We start from the raw sequence: 19,586 nt of genomic DNA, 5'->3' as shown, positions 1-19,586 counted from the left end.
CCCATAGAGAACTATGTAGCATTCTTGGAACGTTTGAGTAAATCTTTAATCAAGCAACGTTAGTCTGTTGAAAATCCTGTTGTGTTTAACTTAAAAGCAGTTGTCTTTGTGTAGTTGACTTTGGAAGGTAGCTCTGTGTATACATAAGTTGTTATTATCTGACAGTAAATATCAAAGTATATAGTGTGCAAAGGTTTCAATATCTGACTAAAACTGTAAAATAAATAGTTCAAGTGCTAGTCGTAGCAAAATCCCTCTCACCATTACTTAGGTACAACAAACTGTAGGATTGTAAGATACCCATTGAATGTATATGCAAATATATAAACAGAATAGGTAGTTCGAAAATATTTGCTTTATTTTAGTCAAACACTGAAATTCCCTGTTTTATGAAATATGAAATTTGTCATTTTAATTTTCAAATACCTGTTTATATTGATTAATTCTTTTACAATGATGTATCCTCAATATTCATCTCATTTGTTTTTTTATAACATGTAGTATAATAATAGCATGTTCATCATTTGGTATCATTCTTTTCAGAGAAAAGCAACTTTACATTTTGATAGACTATTGCTGAATTCTAAAAAACAAATTAAAGAAAAACAATCCTGATTAAAAAACTAATGTTAAACTGTTCCACATGTCATCTATAGGATTTAAGCAAGTGACCAATTTGTAATTAATTTTTCCTAAAGCTGAAAAAAGGAACTAGGATTCCTGTTATCTAACAAACTGTCTGGAAGTTGATTTTTTTGTTTAAATCTATCTATGCCTTCAAACCCCAATTTTAATACAGGCAAAGCAATTCTTTAAACAAATGCCTAGTCATGTTGTGTTTTTAGTCAACATTCTAATAGGATTTGTTTATTAAAGATATGTATAAATTAAAACAGAAGTGTAGTTAAAATTTGATTGGTATTTTCCAATTAATGACACAAATATAAACAGGTTGTTAGAACTCCAAAATACCAATATTATCTAAATGCCTCAAAATGCTCATGAAGTTTGAAGGGCAATATATAGTTTAGCAGAAGTGCTGGTTGAAATACTTAAAGTTATCTATCGATAAGACATAAGTCTAAAGTACATTGTACATCTTTGCTGATAATGTGTAAAAATCCAGGGAAAATAATTTAGTAGTCTCACATATTGTCAGTACAAAAAATTACATATCATTTTTTATTTAGAATCCAGTGGTATAAAGTAACATTAAACATAATTGTGATTTTGTCTTGCAATAATAGATATTTCCAACAACATTTTTCTAAAATAACCAGCGTCTTGCTTTTCCGAGGCATTTTCATAGCGGTTTGTTATTTAGATATAACTAAAATATCACCTATGCATTAAAGAGATTTGTAAACCCGAAAAAATAACTGATTTGTATTGGACGGTTTATTAAAAAGTAATCGCCCTACATATAACAAATACCAAAAAATGTATTAAATCCTATGGCGCCTTTCTACTAGATAGTTATTTTTCAAGTTTAAATAAACATTCTGATTATTGGTAAAAAAACGCTTTTATGATTAAAAAGAATTGGTTCGGTTACGATACTTTGGCACGGGAAGAAGTTATAAGATAAAAATTGGCACTCCGGCATGTTTGAGTTGGACACCCCTGGTTTAATGTTTATTATAGTTTGGAATCCAATCACAACTAAATCTTTTTCTATAATTTACTAATTTGGGTGTGCACCTGTCCTGGAGAACAGAATAGGCTGTAATAACCTTACAAATGCAATTTGTCTAGTTTAGATAAAGTTCAACTGAAAACTGTACTAGGGGTTTTATATTGTGATTGTGGAGTCAATCTGATTCCACAGTAAATTTCCATAAAATGCACAAAGTGCAACTGCATAAGATAAGGCAAACTTTCCAACTTGGGTACAATGTTCTTTAAGCAGTGGCCTACAAACTTTTTTGTCGCTGCCCAAAATGCTCTTTCAAGAGCTTTTAAAGGCCCAGCACATGAAGCGAATTATGTCACAGAGTTTTTGTCATAAAACACTTAATACTAACAATTAGACGTTTAGTGCAAAAAGTTTATAGTTTCATTTAATAAAAATTTACTTTGTAGCATTTATAAGTCACACAGCTCAACATACGATAGTATGCACAGCATTTGGGGCATAAACAGTTTAATGCAGTATAGATTTTGGGGGATGTATAGCACGGTGGCACTATGATGCTACAATGAGCAAAAGTAAAAAAATACTCCATTACAGTGAATGTGATAGTTATCAAGAGTCGTTTAAGGAGGCAGTCCATGAGCCAACACAAAAAAGATCAAAACTGAAGAAACTGCCTCAGTGTTTTAAAGTGCATATTGTCAGTGTAGCGATAGTCAGGTTCTTGAAAATATGTAAATTCAAAAAATTCAGCATAGCTCTGCTTTTAATAAATACAGTTCACAGTGCAGCAAGAACATGTCTCGCAAGTATTGCAATATGATTGTTGTGTATGGTTGGGTGTATTTCCAGTAGCTGTGTTAAACTATATTATAGCACAAGAGTCCATCATGGAAAGTATGACAAGTGCACCCACAATTATTTTTAACAGACTAGACCAGCGTTTCTCAACCGGTGCGCCTGGCGCACTGGTGCGCCATGGAAGGCTGCCAGGTGCGCCGCAAACAAAAAGAAAAAATAATGTAGGTCCTATTATATAAAACATATTTTTTACTTTCCAATTAACTTAGCTCATTGATTTCACAAGGCTTTCAAGTGGAAAACTCAATAAGCCTACAAAGCAGCAATATCTAAATCATATAATTAATCTATAACAGGCTTCCATAGTTGGCCTATTAAGACCACCGAAAAAATAACGCCATATTCGCAGTAATAACCACGACAGAATAAGATCTAAAATAGTCTAGATAAGACCTAAACATGTCAAAATAAGTCCAAAATTAATCGGAATAAGACTTAAATGGACAAAATAACGTTTTCAGTCTTAAACACTGGAGTCCCTTTAAAGATATGCAACTATTAAACAATATTTGAAAAATTGCAGTAAGAGAAATACCGGGTACACCTAAAAAAATTCTCGCTCGCTTCGCTCACAAGGTGCGCCGCCACGTTTTCATACGTCTTTAGGCGTTTTCATACGTCTTTACTATTTACGCACAGCGCACAAGTTATAATTACAAATATGTTGGCTCGCTACATGTTTAGACCTGGGCAACTAGACAAGCCACAAAAAATGATTGTTTAAACGGCTGTGTTTCTTGATAAGTGATAGGTCCAGACTAGTGAAAACAGTTAAATACTAATAAAAATGTGACCGAATGTTGGCGGTAGTCGGGTCACAGACTCGTTCTGCAGGTATAGCGTTATTTGAGTAACAAAGCCCTTTACTATACGTTAGGCTGTCCAAAACGGTAGTAAAGACTAGTAAGCAACCATCTTCTATAGGTTAGATTGCGCCTAACATTTTCAACAATATATTATTGCTGCAATGCAATAACAGGGAAAGCTACTTGTACAGGCAGTGGCTCTGCAGGCTACATGACACCCTCGGGGCCAAATATAATACACTTTATCATGACTAAAACATAGCTGACAGGAAATGTTAACTGATCAGGTAATTACTTTTTGCCTTTTTTCATAACTTTTAAAACCGTGCTGACAGAAAGACAACTTTTTAAGCTGAAGTGAAGTTTTTTAGTGTTACGGTCGCTACAATGGGGAGTCCCCTTATACGAGAGTATAAGTTTTAAAAAAAATATTAAAAATTCTACATTTTCGTATTTCCTAGTTATTCGTAAACTAAATATATTTTTGCTGTTTTTATTCGTTATTACTTAAGTAGTTCATCTTTGCATCATTCTCGAGTGAAATCGTTACCTTTGTGTAATAAAAAAGCAAAATATTGCGTTTCTCTATAGCCGCTTGCCAGTAAATCACATTCACGAAGATTCGTGAGTGCTATGAACCGAGTGGAATAAGCTGTTGGCATAAAGCAGGTAAGTTTACCCACCAGTGGGTCAGTGGACATCCACGGGACTGCTTTAAGGCCGAAGAAGTGAAATTATAAGACGGCTTGAAGCGACCCAAACGAGTCGGATCGGGTGAGGCAATTCGCTAGGCGCGGCGGTCACGTGTATAGTGACGTAAAAGTAGGCTAAATGCTACATATAGCTGCAGTACGCTTAACTTAGTTCCAATTATTCAGCTTGATGTCACAAAAAAACAGGAACCGTTTTCTTTAAAACGGTAATCTCAGGCATGCCCAGGCAGAATAAGGTATGACGTAATGCGTACTGCCGCTGTTTATTTGGGTTAGGGGGCAGCATCTAGGTGTAAAAATCGTTTCAGTTTTTTTTGTGTAGTAAACGAAAACTACTTTTGTATGGGATTTGATATTCATTTTACGTCTTACTACGAATTCAAGCAATTATCTTAAGAGTTATTAGAAACGTTCAAAATGATACCTAGTTCTGTATGAGCTTTGCTGTTCTTCTTGTGTCTTACTACGGCCTCCAACCATTATGCTCCGGGAAAAATTCTTAAAAATGTGGAGTCCCACGCAGGATAAGATATGACGTAATGCCTAATGCAGCTACTCGCCTTGATAAAAATATTTTGTGTAGTTTTTAGGCATTGGCCTAGGAGAGTAAATATATTAATACTTCACTCACCCCAACCCAAACGCTAACCCGCACTTAAACTCAGATAAATAGCTGCAGCATTGCGTCATATTATTCTGTCTAACATTTAACTATTTCCTAAATCAAGGTGAATATTTCGAACTATGTTAAGGCAGGACTCAAAAACGTCATTAAATTTAACAATTTTAAAATGGAATTTGTTTTTCAACAGGGCTACCTAAATTAAAATGTAGGTCTACCGTACATTTAAATATTTCAAGTGACAAAGTGCAATACAGCATCAATGACGGAACTTTGTGATGTTGTAGTTTTTGTACGAAGATTTAAAGAATTGTTGTCAAATTAAAGTCGTACTTTTGAGCAATGTGCGATGGCTACAATCGAAACAAACCTAATTCAAGCTTAACAAAGGTCACACTTACTGTTTTTTTATTTATTTGTTAAATATTTTACCTTGTTACATAATATGATCTAGAATCCTACCACATTTTTTTAACACTGAAACGAGTTGTTAAAGTTGAAACTGCAAGAAAGGCATTATAGCATTTAACAAGCAATATTACTCTGTTTTGCCCAATTTGACGTCACTATGCACATGACCGGCGTTTTCCTAAGCGACATAACGCCCAGCAGATAGTTTTCCAGCGTTTCACGAATATTCTATTTAACACGTCTTATAGACTAGCGAATTGAATCCCGCTTTACCTTAACCGTGTTTTTTGAGATTCGTGAGTATACTTAACAAGCAGTATCTAAATGATTGACTTTGTCCAGAGTTTAAGAAGTGGTAAAGAGTAAGTTATTTGGCGCCTCTTCTTTGGAGTCGCTCTTGGCTCGATCTTGAGTAATGACTAGGAACTATAAGATGTTAGGCAACTGTCGGCTCTTGTCTAAAGAGCCAGCACCTTACAGCATAAATGTGTAAGAAATATAATATTTAATTCTTGATCCACCCAAACCCAAACATTGTTATCTAGCAATATAAACTCCTGGATTAAAATGTGGCACGATTCTAGTCTAGCGCCCACTTCAGTAGTAACTTACGGTTTTTAGTAAAAGTTTACACAAAGCACAACGTACCGTGTTGTTATTCTGCATAAATAACATATTATATAGTCTCTAAGAAAATATTTTAATTTATTGTTATGTGATAACCAGTATATAGTTTTGGTGTTCTTTTGATAACATATTGCTTGTAAGTATTTTACTCCAAGGAGCAGGCCGACAAAATACCTGTCCTTAATTTCTTGAACTCGAGACAGAGTCACTTTACTCAGTTGATGATGCTCATTGAGTATATTTTCACAAATCTTAGAACACACGATAACATAACACAAATTTAAGCCACTAGCGTAGAATGAACAGAAGATTGCGAAGATGTGTTTTGAGTGTTCGTCACAGACATGATTCAAATATACTTACCACCGTTACCCGCTGCATTCTACTTCTACATACAACTTTATGTTAGGGGTAAATTAGCCATGTAACCCACATAGGTACAAACTGTCAGCCCTGTTACATAAATTATTATGAGAATGCCTTAACCATTAGTCATGACAACTTCACTAGGGCTGATCACAGCATATACCCTCGTTGACTAAATGGCTCATATTTAAAACAGCTTTTACCCATAGAAGAATTATTTATGATCACTAAATTTGCAAACAATGGTTTTGTTGTTTCAGAATGGTGACCAGGTACCTCCACAAGACCAGCAATGGTTGCCGTTTCCGCCTCCGTTGAATCAGTCTGGCGTTGGACAACCCTTGATTGAGCCACATGGCCCTGATCAGTGTGCCTACCAATACTTTGAAACACCCTATCGACAACATTATGGCTATACTCTTTATTATGATCCAAACTGCAATCCGTTGCCAAACCTTTTTGTTCCCCCAACCTTGCCTTATGTACAAAACTTTCCAAGTTGGAAAGAAAGAATAATTCAGAGGAGCTATCTTCAACAACAACCCATTTACCCAACCCAGCCAGGCACTCCAAGTCAGCAGCAAATTTGCCCATCACAACAACCCATTTACCCAACCCAGCCCAGCAATACAAGCCAGCAGCAAATTTTCCCATCACAACAACCCATTTACCCAACCCAGCAGCAAATTTTCCCATCACAACAACCCATTTACCCAACCCAGCAGCAAATTTTCCCATCACAACAACCCATTTACCCAACCCAGCAGCAAATTTTCCCATCACAACAACCCATTTACCCAACCCAGCCAGGCACTACAAGCCAGCAGCAAATTTGCCCATCACAACAACCCATTTACCTAACCCAGCCAGGTACTACAAGTCAGCAGCAAATTTGCCCATCACAACAACCCATTTACCCAAGCCAGCCCAGCAATACAAGCCAGCAGCAAATTTGCCCATCACAACAACCCATTTACCCAACCCAGCCAGGCACTACAAGCCAGCAGCAAATTTTCCCATCACAACAACCCATTTACCCAACCCAGCAGCAAATTTTCCCATCACAACAACCCATTTACCCAACCCAGCAGCAAATTTTCCCATTACAACAACCCATTTACCCAACCCAGCCAGGCACTACAAGCCAGCAGCAAATTTTCCCATCACAACAACCCATTTACCCAACCCAGCCAGGCACTACAAGCCAGCAGCAAATTTGCCCATCACAACAACCCATTTACCCAAGCCAGCCCAGCAATACAAGCCAGCAGCAAATTTGCCCATCACAACAACCCATTTACCCAACCCAGCCAGGCACTACAAGCCAGCAGCAAATTTTCCCATCACAACAACCCATTTACCCAACCCAGCCAGGTACTACAAGCCAGCAGCAAATTTTCCCATCACAACAACCCATTTACCCAACCCAGCCAGGTACTACAAGCCAGCAGCAAATTTTCCCATCACAACAACCCATTTACCCAACCCAGCCAGGTACTACAAGCCAGCAGCAAATTTTCCCATCACAACAACCCATTTACCCAACCCAGCCAGGTACTACAAGCCAGCAGCAAATTTTCCCATCACAACAACCCATTTACCTAACCCAGCCAGGTACTACAAGTCAGCAGCAAATTTGCCCATCACAACAACCCATTTACCCAAGCCAGCCCAGCAATACAAGCCAGCAGCAAATTTGCCCATCACAACAACCCATTTACCCAACCCAGCCAGGCACTACAAGCCAGCAGCAAATTTGCCCATCACAACCTGCTCAATGTTCCCCTTCTCAACATCAACAAACTCCAAGTCTAAGGGAAGGTAAATCTTGTTGCTTATTTACCTTAAACACTATTGAATTTATTGGTTGAGGAGTGTTGTTTTGTCCTGGCTAGTCCAATGTATTATCTTAATTTTTATTTTTGCACTGGAGTTCGTGAGTAGAATAAGATTATCCAAATATTGTGATGTAGGCTACCACATCAAGAAACAACCATAGCACCGTTGGCCTGCTGCATTCTGTTCGTAAAACTAGTCAGTGGTGAGGTTCAAACTCACAACCTCTGTCATCCAGGGACCGTCACTCTACTAACTAAGCTACACAGGCTCAGAGCGAAAAAAAGTGGAAAACAACCACAGCATCATTGCCTGCTGCATTCTGTTTTTACAAACAACTTTATACTGAAGGAATCTACAGTTATAAAATACAGATATCAGCTCAGTGTATTTAAATTGACACGTTGTTTATAAAACATCCAGGTTATTCACAACATGATGGTAAGGACATGAACGCTGGAAACACTAACAACCCTTTAACTAACACTGGTGAGTGGTGCAAACTTTGGTTTAAAACTATAATTATAATGTTTCATTAGAAACTATAATTACTAATGTTTCATAAGAAATTATGTTGGTTTTGACAAAATGGGTTTCAAATCAATAGTTAAATCTCAAGGTGTTAATATTCTGATTTAAACAACTCCATTTGTGAAACAATTATCAACATTTGGTAAAATAACAAATCTGTCGTATTTTTAAAAATGTTTCAAAACTGCTGCTTTAAGTTTTTGGATAAATGTTGTTCTATTATTTTTCTTTGTTTATTATTCCGCCATTCTTGTTTTCCTTCAGGCCAGAGATAAAAAGTGGTTACTTTTTTATGCTTTGTTATTGTTAGATCAACATGGGAGACTTTCATTGCAAGGGTACCAAAATGGTGAGTTTTTTTGTTTTGTTCAACTGACTGAAAGGCATGTTACCAGGCAATGCAGCCATATAGTTATCATGAGCATTTTCAGATTCAATTGTTTCTCAAAAAATTGCTTAAAAGTGTTGTATGTGTACACTTGTGACAGTTTTAGGATTTTCTGTTCCTTTTTTATAAAGTAACCACCGTTTTATAAAATTACCAAATTGAGTGAAACTTTCAAAAACAAAACAAAGGGGTGTGAAATATCATGGTATGCTGTTCACGTTGGGCAGTTATGGTTAGGCGCGGTAATTGGTCGCCCGAAAAAACGCTGACACTGCACTGCCAGGTTACATTTAAAGCAAGCACCATAAATTGGTCGCCGCAGCAACAGGCCAACTTACCACACGCGTTTATACAATTAGGCGCAACAATCGGCGGTAAAACATTAAATTATATCGGTTCCAATTACCCGAAATAAAGGGCAGAATTGGATTCCTACCTTGAACATCCCTACTTAATACACCACATTATATTAGTTGTTTTTGTTTTGTAGATCCAAGACATCAAAATGTGGACTCCACAATGCATGCAAAAGGTATTTGTTATTCCTGGTCAGCTTACTTAAATGCAGTGGCGTATTCAGGGGGGGGCTCTGTTGTCTGCGTTGATATCAGATGTTGGTGTAAGACGGCAACCTGCTGTAATTCATCGGGCCCGTCGCCTCTTTGACAAAATATACACGAGTTCATTTCACATACTTTTTGACTATTTTAACTACGCAAGTGCGAAAATTTTCGCGCTTGACGCGAATGATCTTACTACGTCTGGTTTGTTAACGTTTTGATGCTGTATTTTAAACTAGATCAGCGCTTCTTTACCGTTGCGCCGTGAAAACCTGCCAAGTGCATCGGCGGACAAACCGAAAACGTATTCAAAAATATTTGATATATATTTTTGCACATTTTTCATTTTCGGCAATGTAATAAAAACTTGCAAAAGGAATGCCGTTATACCAAAAAAAATCGCGCTCGCTTCGCTCGCAAGGTCCGCTCAGACTTATAACGTTTATCAAATGCTGAACTAGATTAACTAACTATTAAAGTTATACCGTTTCTTCGAAGTAGTTTTATATGTCGCGCAAATCGAAAAACACCCGGGAAGAACGATCTCCATTTAGTATTGCAGGTGGCGAAAGACGTGCTTGTAATATAGCCTAGTCCCGTACTTGGATCTACCAAAATCAATCACACATATTTCACGGTCTTGGTTTAGTTTTTCGCCTGAAGTTACTGATTGCACACTAAGCGGTTTCGCAGCTGGCGCCTGGCAGGATTGTCGATAACGCACGTGTTCGCTTTCCGTCTTAATGTTCGCTTTTGCTGGACGTTAATTGACTGTTACGGATGATTTTTTTTCTTGTTTATGACATCATTACCAACGCTATTTTGTGACGTCATATGCGTCACTATTTCATGACGTCATTAACGTCGGACGAAAAAACAACGGGGAATTCCCTAAGTTGAAAATTCGAAATCCCCCCTTTTTGAATTTCTGGATACGCCCCTGCTTAAATGTATTGTTTGATGTTGTCAACAATGACAAAAAACCTTTGCTTAGATTTGATGATAAATATATTATCCACACTAATAACAACAAAAAATGTAATCATCCAGTCTTTGTAAAAATCTAATACCTACCTAAAGTGTTTGTTTATCTGTCTATTTGATGAAATATTTTTTAGTTTAAGGAAATGATTGGCACGGTAGTTCTTCTTTAGGAAATTATGTGTTACCATTACTATTTAATCAAACTTTCAATAGGATTTATTGTTTTTTAAATTAAATTACTATTACAGACAATGCCCTGCAGGCTGGGAGGGATATCAACAAAACTGACAACACTTACAACAACCCTCATAATACAACGAGTAAGTAGTTTGGTAAAGTGTTTAACTTTGTATTTCATAAAAACTAAAATATCTATAACCCACAATAAACGTTACATTAAACATTGAATTGTTTTAATAAACCACAAAGTACAAAGGGTGACTAAATAATATTTTTGTTTGGTTGGCTTGCTCTTTAATGAAATGTGTAAAAACACAAAGATGTTAAGGTTATTACACAAACTGTAAGGAACACTGTGTTTCATTATGGTGAGACATGTAACAAGGTCTATCCATAGTAACCACGTTTTAAAAATTATTTAACCTCGATTTTGTTTAGGGAAGGGATTAATCTTAATCTACCCTACGACAATCACAGCAATAAATCGCCCAAACAATTTTTTAACATGTGTGCATTATAATAAAAAAACTCTCTCATATGTTTAACATTCTTAAGAACTGTCATCTGAAGCAGTTGTGTAAACTGTAATACATGTCCACTGTACAGGTTGTTTCCAAAACTTATATTTTTGTCAATAGTGAGTACAATGCAACACCGAACACAGAACTCTTTAGCAATTCGGTTCTGTTTTTAATTCATTGTTGGGTTTTAGTGCTTCTTTTTTGACTAACATGATCTGTTATGCAGTCAAATAATGTACTGCAAAGAATACAAAGTTATTATTGACAGAACGAATTCTTGACAATTACGTTGTGCATAACTGCATAACTTCGCTGAATATTGGCCTAAAGTTGACCTTAAGTAACCCCATAGCGCATTTTGTGGACGGCCAGCACGTTTTGCAACGTAATGTTACTTTTGCAACTTAACGCATTTAGGGCAATTGCGAACTCCACACCAGACATTACATGTTAGTCGCTCGCCCAATAACGCTTGATTGACACTTAATTATTAGACAAACGTTATCGCCAGACGCGGTAATTGGTCGCCCGAAAAAACGCTGACACTGCACTACCAGGTTACATTTAAAACAAGCCTTTATTCAAACTTGCCACACGCGTATGTACAATTAAGCGCAACAATCGGCGGTAAAACATTAAATTATATCGGCTCCAATTACCCGAATTAAATGGCAGAATTGGATTCAAATCCAGATGGAAAGGATTCGATATTCTACTTTGAGCATCCCTACGTAACTCTATAAAAATGAGTTCAATATAGAATATTCAAAGCCTAAAACAGACAATAAGAAATTAACTGGTACGACTACTTTTAGTATGTAGTATTTAACATTATACTGTATATTAAAATTATTATGTTTTGCCAACAAAAAAAATTTTAAAACGAAAAACATTAAAATGCATTTTTCTCAAAACCATGAATTTGGATTAGTGACTATATATATCTGCATTGGCGCCTAACCTTGGTGTACAGAGTGCATTTAGATGCCCCGAAATATGGCCTGCCTCCTGTTTACAAAATGGGCACAAATCCGTTCCCAAATTTTGAATAGGTATTTTTATTATGTGCAATTTTATGCATCTGGAAAGTAGCATTTTGAGGGAATTCTTTTACCCTGAAAAAATAAACAGTCAAACTGCAATTGATATATGTTGTGATTCAGATATCAGTAACGCCAGCTTTGGGCCGACTATTGTCTATGCTGAAAAAATGGTACTTTCTCAAGGAGGTAAGTGTAAATGGGAATTTAAAGATCCTTTTGTAATTCTAATGTCCAGATTAACTTGTTAGGTAATTTGTGAGGACATTTGTATAGCATTTAATTTTACTTAGAAAAGGTAATATATGCCTAAAATTAAATTGATAAAAGACCAGAAAGTGTTTGGAAAAGCATCACATTGTTTGTTCTCAGGAAAGTGTTTGCTAAATCACTAAAAGTATATTTTTCATTCAAATCCGCTTTTTGTAGAACCCAGTTCAAGGGATCCTTGCTCCAGTAGTTTTGGGAATAATCCGCTGACCAGTCAATACTCAGATGCAGACAAGAAGACAAATAAGGGGTCCCAGAGCAAACGCAAGAAAACAAGCTGCAAGAAAATCGCAAAAATACGCCGGAGAGAAATAAATCATGGTGGGATTTTTGTTGAATAACAGTTTTAACATTGTCAAATGGAATATCATTGTAATATCTCTTTCCAATGTTAGATCTATCTACCGAGAAATAAAACATAACCATAATTACACTGCAATGAAATGCGGTCGTTTCGCAAATGATGTGTCTCCCTAATAACTGTGTGTTGTTATTTAGCAACAGACCTATAAACCAGACTTGGAACTAGATAATTCTAGTTTTATAATTCATTGAATTAGAACAAAATGCGACTAATTGCAATCTAATTTTAAAAAGCTAAAATAAATCTAGTTGTCCAAGTCTGCTATAAACAGATTACCCAACATGTTGTAGAAACATTTTATTTTATTAATAAACAACTGTCACAGTTGCTTGAATTGCAGAAAGTTACAACACTGTGGCCTCAAGTGATGAAAATAACAGCGACGAATCGCAAGAACCAGAGAACAGGGTAAGTTGTGAAACAAACATCGTTATTAGCTGCCACAAATTTAATTATTGCAGTCATTTTGTGCTAATTTGCGTTTGGCCATAGGAAACATCGTTTTTTTATTTGGAGGATAGTACTTTGTTTAAATTTTGCAGCATTTATCAGTGCTTCTTGATTTATTTGTGTGCGATTTTGTTTTTTTATTCTGTGATTCATTACTCGTCGGGTGGATACCGAGAGAATCGGACGCATTTTGAGCACAGTTTGCAATCTCGTTGGTGAGAGACAAGCTGTAGCCTTATGCGAGCACTTGGTGTGCATGGTTATTTGCCGTACTGATTATCGTTCTGTCCAATAAACGTCTTGCTCGAGAAAGTAAAGTCATTCCTATCCTTAGCAGCTGCTTTGGGGATTGTGTCCCAATCTGGATTTGCGACACTAGCAAAGATTAAGTTATTTTTTGTGGTTCTTGTTTCACCGTAAGAACCTAAAGCAACCTTGTATTTAATTTTATGTGTGTACCCTAGCAATCATCCGCTGATTTATATGTTCTAATTGATTTTAACTAAATGTTTATTGTTCAGAATACTTCCTTGGCTGAATCATGTCAGTATTATCAAGATAATGGACAGTTACCTCAGATGGAAAAAACTAAACACCACGGTGGGTTGTGCTGTTTGAATTGTCAAATTTCATGCAGGCTTTATATTGATCTTTTATTTACACAGAAAAACTAACTTTCATTCAATCGAAGTTGATTTCTGCTGCAGAAAAAAATTGTTTCCACAACTTTCCAAGTTTTATTCAACAAAACTTAAAAGTATTACCTTTAAAATTAACCGATAAAGTCCAGCGGGATAAAGCACTTTATACTGATGAAGATGGGCATTATAACAGACTTGATCACTTGGCAAATATAGACTTTGAAAACAAAAATTCAATTTCTTATGACCAGCTGTTTTTAAAAGCGCAGAAATTAGCTCAAGGTCGTTCTGAAAACGGAAATGCTGTCACCCTCATTGGACAACCAGGTATTGGAAAAACTACCCTTAGTAAAGTTGTAACAAAAAAAGCAATAGCAGGGCAGTTACAAGATGTTTCCAAAGCTTGTTGGGTATTTTACATTGCCGTCAATAAAATTGATTTTGATCTTAGTTCAACTTTAGTGGAATTTTTGTTGCGATATTCCTTAGACTCAACAGCATTGACAGAGATTCAAGATAATGATTATTCTGAAAAAAAAATGGTTAAATTATTAAATTGTGAGGATGTATTTATTGTGTTTGATGGGTTGGATGAAGCATCCATAGAATGGAAAAAAATAGACGTTAAGAAACTTGGAAGTTTCTACGAGGAAACTAAACATCTTAATCTCCTACTCGGTCTAATGAATGAAGAGTTACTGCCCTTAGCTAAAAAACTCTTCACTTCAAGACAACGACAGTTTTTTGAAATACCTGGCGAATATCGCTCTTGTTTTGTTGTTGAGGTTAAGGGTTTAAGCAAGGAGTCCTACAATTATCTTTGCAAAGTAATATGCAAAGATGAAAGTGAACAAGCTTTGGCCTTATTAGAATGCAACCCAAATGTAGAACTTTCATGTTATGTTCCTGCTAAATGCATTTTTATTTGTTTTGTTATCTATAATAAGCTTAGGAAGGGTGAAGATGTCCATTTTCTTTCACTCACTCACCTCTATGTGGAAGGCTTAGGTTACTACATTAAGTCTGGATTAGTTAAGCATTCCAAAAAAGAAATTGGTGTGTTTTTAGGAAAGATTTGTCGTTTAGCATGGTATGGTCTGCTCAACAACAAGATTGTGTTTAATTGTAATGATTTTTCCAATGCTGGGTTAGATCTTAAAACTAGTTATGACATTTTGAATAATTTTGTTATTGAAAAACCCTTTACAATGGTTATATTGGAAGGTTCAACATGCAGTAGTTTTTCCCACTTAATTTGGCAGGAATTCTTTGCATCTCTTTACTTAATGCTCATTTCAAATGAAGATGAATTTGCAACAAGTCTCAAAAAGTTTTACTTGAGTAGATGGGAAGTTGTGGTGAAATTTGCGTTTGGGCTTTGCAATGAAAAGGCCAGAGACATAGCTTGTTCACATTTAAGGGAAGGAAGTTTTGATTCACATCCAACTTTATCTACACATGATCAATGGGAAATAAAAAAAGAGAAGTTGAAAAAAAAAGCTTGCGAAATAATGGAAAAAACAGATAGCAGTAGGACGAAACTTAAATTGATTTTAAACTGGTTGCATGAAACCAATGACACAAAAATGACAGAAGAAGTCTGTGAACTTCTTCCGAAAGACCTTGAACTAAAAGGAAATATTCAACGTACTAATGTTGCAAACATTGAATATGTACTAAAAATATCTTCAAACAAACATGGCATAACACTTTTTCCTTCTTGTAAATTTAGTCATGTTAGTTTTGATTTGTTTTTAGAGAAGTTAAAAACTGTTATACAGGTTAGTATTTTTTCAAAACATGCTATGCAATATATATTTGTTAACTATTTTTTTGACTTAAACCTAAAAAATGTTTTCTTAATTTAATTTTTAGTTCTGATGTCTTATTTCTAATTTCTGTAAAATTATTACCTTGCAGTATATCAAGGTCAAACAAAACTATTCAAAGAAAAAATTTGATAAATTACTTCAAGTATTTTCAAATAATGATTTTGATCTTCATTTATATTGTTTGGACCTTTTACAAATGTGCAATCAAACACAGTCTTTTAGTAAGAAGGTGAGTAAATAAGTTGTGTTTTGGTCATCGCATACTTTGTAAATTCACGGGAAATTTTTCAGTTGCACTACACATATGTGCTGAGTTCTTGAATTTATTTATACGTTGACATGGGTTTAGGTATTCTTTTGCATTTCACAGAAATATTGTTTTGTGACATACTTCCTGATTCATATCTTTTCAAACTGTGTTTGGCTAAAGTATACTTGTAATACAGGCATTGAAAAGCTAGATTCTTGTTTTTATGAGTGTTTTTAAAAAAAATTAACATAACTTGTGTTTTTGTTGTTTTTTTACTTGTTTTTAGTAGTTAACAGCGCTATGTGTTTTTGGAGAGATACTTGTAAAGGCCAATATTTTTATTGTAAATCGTTTAGCTAAATGTTTTGTGGTTGATAGAAATGTTTAAACTTGCACTATTATATCACCCACAGATCACATCAGTCGAGGTGGAACTCAAAAAAGATCATGATGAGAGTGTTCAGGTAATATCTGCTGCCATCCACAATATTGAGGAGCTGACATTATATTGTGTGTCTCTGTCAAGTTCAGCTGTCCAAATGCTGGAAAATGCAACCAGAGCACTACAACAACCGGTATGCAGCTTCTTGTGAAAATATTACCTGAATAATATTTCTATCTCTAACCCTCGGTTAAAGATAAAAAAGTTGTTTCCATGATTCAGCTGAGTAAATGTTGCATTTCAAAAAGATTGAAATCCATAGGAGATGCAAGAAGGCCACACTATTCTGAGTGACAAAAAAAATTGATGCATGCGTGTATTAGTCTACTAATTTGTGCAAAAATAACCACCTGTTTTTTTCTCAGACATTTAAATGCTAAAATAAAATGTAACTTGGTAAATATGATTGCTTGTGTATCGGGTCTGAACTTTTATTTGTATAAAGATGAAGCTGCTAAATGTGAAGATGTGTAATGAAGTCGATGAAGCTACTGCCGCTGCAGTTGCTCACCACTTACACATGGTTGACAAAATCGAGACATTAAAAGTTTATTATAGGAGGGTTTCTCATCCACGAAAAGGCTATATGATATCTAAACTAACGGAAATCAATTTGCCTGTGAGCATAATTGTTCCTTTTGCATAATCATAAACTTTGCAAGAGTGTCTTAACAACGTTAATATAATTTTCTAACCTGTCTTTTTTGTTGTAGGAGAAGCAAGTCAACTCCAAATGATGTTATTGTGGATGTTTTTAGGACATTACATTCATTGTGCAATGCTTTTATGTTTTGTCTTCTTTTAAATTTGAAGCGGTTTCTTTTATTTTAACAAATATTTTTTTATATTCTGCCTCGCTTGCAAAATGCTCCTCAGACCAGGGCTGTGGAGTCAGACAAGGGACTCGAGTAAGACCATGTAAAACTAACCGAGTCGCGAGTTCCGGGTCCGACATGTGCAGTTCAAACTTTTTAAACTGGCCACCAACTATAAATTGTAAATGCGGAATAGCATATGGTGGAATATTTTCCAACCATGTATTGTGGGTCAATGAGTTATATGAAAATCTTGTAAGTGGATTGCTAAATATCAACCCTGTATTGGTTACGTAAATGGTTGAAATAAAGGCTGAAGAGTCCTAGTCGGACTGATGGTGATTTGACTTTTTTATTGTGCCTTCTCCTGATTTTGTGATGCGGATTAGTACGTCGTGAACCTCTGGCCTAACTTATTTTTGCTTTTTTTTTGCTTTCATTAAATTTTTGATCATAACTGTAGCACTGTGGTAGCAATGAAATACTTTTTTAACAGTTTTCGTTGTTGCCGATTTCTTTTAAAAGCTTTCATATTAGTCGATTGCTGCTTTTGCATTTTCTTTACTTACATAAAGTTAATTATAGTGTAATTTAAAAAGCTGTAACCCGTAACTTCCATCATGTGTTTTATTGTTCTCTACTGTGACCAAAACAACTAATGTCTACTTGTTTATATGAAATATGCATTTTATTAAAAACTGAAATTTAATTAAAAAATCTCTTTACAACAACATTCCAAAACAATTACGGTAGATTTTTAAAGATGTGTATGCGTAGCTTTATTCAACAATTTAATTGACAAATTTAAATGTATGTGTTAAACAAAACATTTATGTGTGACTACTAGGGCCGGTAAAAACACTTGTTTGTTTATATTGTATATCACAGAAACATCATTGCAACTTAGTTAAAACATAATATTTTTAAGACAAATGCATTGCATAGAAAATAAAATTCTGCTGGTAAATGTCATTTATCCATTGGTAGAAACTACAATTTGTCAATAACATGAGAAAATTAATAAAACATTTGTAATAGTGCACTATTTTAAATCTGATTGCTAAAAGCGTAAATAATAAAATCAACAACGAAAATAATCAAATATTTGATTTACACTCTTGTGCAAAGAATTGCATTTGTAAGTGGCAAATCAGCAATTCTTGGGCTTTTATTGCAAAATGAAGTGTGTTACGATCCAAGTGATCATTCCACATAGAAACAAACACAATATTGCCTTTCCCACTTGAACGATAAATTCTACAAGTGACCCTTTCGATATCATAATTGCAAATGCTTTCAGTGAAAGGTAAAAGCTTGTTTAAGCGAATCGCCTCGTCACCACAATTAATACAAATGTTTACAATTAAAGACATTGGCAGGATTTCAAAATTTTGCAGCGGGGATGTGTGGAACTTAGAGGTGTAACTGTTGGCAGGTATTATGTCAGCTTGTGCTGAATAATCTAACAACAACATTTGCTGTGAAACTAGGTCAGAATTTGGTGATAAAGAATTGGTAGATTCCCCGCTAGCAACAAGATTATTGTTGTTGTTTTGATGTAAAACAATAAACCTTCGCTTTATGCAATTCTTATCCGATGAAAAACTCCGGCATGTGAACTTAAAAATATTCTGCATGAAGTTTTGAGCGTCACCGAACCGAGTTTGAATCGTGCTCATCGCTGGAGATGCCGAAAATAAAGTAGAGGAAACCTTTGTAAGAGTAACGTCCATCTTCACCAGTTGATAGCACACTGGTTGTGTAACATTTCTATGTTTTTGTTCTTGCTCCGATGTGTATTGCGCAATGATGTGCAGATACTTGAACCACACTGTGGGTTTGATGTAACCTGGAAAACATTGCTGGGTTTATGTTTTCGCAATGTGAGAGATGATAACTTTAACAGCAGATGATTTGAAATTAAAACTATGATTGATATTGCACCACATTTAAAAGGTTTGAAAAAAACTAAATTGAAATAAGGAAAGTATGAAGTGCGTGACAGTAAACGTCTAATGGATAAAAGGTTAATATACATTATGTTGAGAAGCGGAATCCAAATACTTCAAAGTGGCACCACTAAAAAGGTTAAGAACCATTTTCTTGTGAATGCTAAGGCACAAAAGTCAAATTTAAACTCTGGACAACATATTTGCTTGCCAATAATTCCACATAGAACGTGATGCCTATTAAAATGGTAGCTTGTAAATAACGAGTTGTAAACTAGGACAAGGTGGAAAAAACATAAAGTACCGTTAGCCACAACACTGGTGTAATCCAAACCATGCAGGACCAACGAGCCCTCGTTAGAGATTGGATCGTATTCAAACTCCATTATAAGTGGAAAACACTAATTTTAGAGTTCAAAAAAGTAAAAGTCAAAATAAACAATAGAAAGTCAGAATCTTTATAAATTTGCCATTTTATGCGAAGAAACAAACGT

Source organism: Ascidiella aspersa, chromosome 3 (assembly GCF_963924565.1).
Source record: "Ascidiella aspersa chromosome 3, kaAscAspe10.2, whole genome shotgun sequence".
Lineage (NCBI taxonomy): Eukaryota > Metazoa > Chordata > Ascidiacea > Phlebobranchia > Ascidiidae > Ascidiella > Ascidiella aspersa.
This window is presented reverse-complemented; position numbering follows the sequence as displayed.